The following is a 2,577-nucleotide window of genomic DNA, read 5'->3' as shown; positions in this document are numbered from 1 at the left end:
ACTGATGGAATTGCAACAATTAATCTTTTATTAATCAACTATTTGACAACTGTTTCAATAATCAGTTCTTTGTTTTGAGTAATTTAAAAAATCCATTTCTCTCATTTCAGCTTTTTAAAGCTATAGGGCCTTTCAAATTTTATAAAATTGAGAAAACTTAGTTTCTACTGAAATTCAAGCACTGTAATGTAGGATTATTTTCTAACATGTTACAAAATGACAGGTCATTTTAATGAAAAATGAATCAAGAGGAATCCAGTGGCACTACACCTTTAAATGTGAATAGCTTCTGGTTTATTTGACTAGTTTCTTTTTTTCCTATCTGGCAATAAACTGAATACCTGGGTTGTTCACAAAACACAACATTCATTCTCAATATTGTCTTAAGTTTTGACATTTTTCACCATTTCTGGCATTTTATGGAACAAACAACTAATTGATTTATTGGTTGATTATTTTCTTGATTAAATGATTTTGAAACTAATTGTTAAATGAATGCAGAGTCCACATCAGTGTTACTATTACTGGATTTAAGTGTAGCCGTTTTTAAAGTTATGTGTGTATTTTGATGGAGGAATTTTAATTTATTTTGGTACTTGTGGACAGGTAGGAAATGGAGAGCTTGTGGAGTCACGAGGTCTGTGGTCAGAAGTGTTTGATAATGCCAATATCATTGCAGGAGAATGAAGGTTCAGTTCTTTAAGGTTCTAGTGCTTCCTGTTTTACTGTATGATTGGGACACTTGAATGCTGATTGCATGACTTTGGTATCAGATCTCTTCAGAGGGTCATTGGGTACTGTTGGAATTACTGTCCAACAGTACAGGGGAGGTGATGGTCTAGTGGTTAAGCGTTGGGCTTGAGACCAGAGGATCCTCGGTTCAAATCCCAGCCTGACTGGAAAATAACTAAGGGTCCTTTAATCCCCTATTGCTCCCGGTGTGTAGTGAGCGCCTTGTATGGCAACACCCTGACATCAGGGTGAATGTGAGGCATTATTGTAAAGTGCTTTGAGTGTCTGATGCAGATAGAAAAGCGCTATATAAATGCAGTCCATTTACTGTCGTGGAAATCTGTGGAAATCTTACAGGTGCTTAGGAAATCTTGCAAATGCCTATGTTTCATAATGTTTCATAAAATTTTCATGCCCTCATATAAAAATGACAGCTAAACAGTGCTTTGTCCAGTCACAGATTATTCCGTTCTGATAATTTGCAAACAATAGTTATCTCTCAGACGCAGCTGTGAAACAGTGATGTTATTTGATTTCAACTGTTTACCATCTTGTGAAATTGCTAACATTATGCTTCTCAGAGCTCAGCGTTTGTAACCATACCCCCTGGGGTGAGTTATGCTCCTGGGGCTTAAATGTACTGACAGGGGGAGCAGCCTTACTTTCACCCTCCGCAGACTTTAGTATTCTATGCATTCGGTGAGGAACTTCAAGCTTGAATAAATTACCAAAAGACTTACAGTGTTTATTTCACTATGTTCAACAGGATAGGGAACATTTTCTTCCACAATATTACTTTGTGTCAAGCAAAAGGTTACTTGGGGAGATTCAAATGAGGAGTATCACTTGCATGGTGGTCAACTATGAAATATTGGCCATGCAGCACATTTTTCTGGGTACAATCCAGCACACAGCTGCCTCAGTCCTGAGGACCTTGGTGGCTGGATATGGCCAGTGGGATATCCAAGCTTCACCTCTCTGTGGCAGATAGTTATTTTGAGGTGATGGAGATGGACTGATTGTCTTGGATGTGATATTTCATTGAAAAATAGTTTAATGGATGATATTTTGATTGTTTGGTCGATTCCAGTGCATTTGTTACAAAGTCGCATCATATTATTATGGTGCACCTCAAGGTTCTGTTCTAGGTTTAATGCTGTTTTCTCTATATGTTGCCCTCAGCTTATACTCTATCCACATGTTACATTGCATGTAAAATACACCTGATGCTGTGTATATACAGATATACATTTTCCAGTTTCACATTCAGGCAGTAAAATCATAATGCAGGTTTGACTTAATGATGAATTATAAGGATGCAGGCTAAATGACAGGCTCACAGGCCTGATCCAGCCTTAGGACTGCTACACTGACACACTTTTCTTACAGGGCAAGCGAGGGTTAAAAAGATAATAACACCCGCATTAATAATGTTCGACTGCGAGCCACAGTTTGTGTGAATGAATATTAAAATGGACCAAAGAAAGGGTCAGAATCTACTTCAGTGTTTTGCTTCTCCTCATCGATGACCTTGTTCTAATTCAGAGAGAGCAAAAGAATTAAAATGCAGCTCTGGGCCTTTCTCTAAGTGAGCACCCTGCTCACCTGATGGAGCTGTGGGGAGGGTAAAAGAGATGAATGGTAGCAGTAAAGTGACAGAAAGTGTGCAAGAAATGAAGTGTGCAAGTGGAAGAAGGGAGATTTTCTTGGCCGGATGATAAATGTGCAATCCGAAAGGAAGGACGGAGAAAGTGGAAGTGGGTTATATGAAACCATTTTTTGGGGGGGGGGGGAACCCAAGGGTAGAGAAAGAGTGTAATGTTTAAATTACCAACTATGTCAGAG

This window comes from Thalassophryne amazonica, chromosome 17 (genome assembly GCF_902500255.1).
Source record: "Thalassophryne amazonica chromosome 17, fThaAma1.1, whole genome shotgun sequence".
NCBI classification, from domain to species: domain Eukaryota; kingdom Metazoa; phylum Chordata; class Actinopteri; order Batrachoidiformes; family Batrachoididae; genus Thalassophryne; species Thalassophryne amazonica.
Note: the sequence above shows the minus strand (reverse complement) of the source record.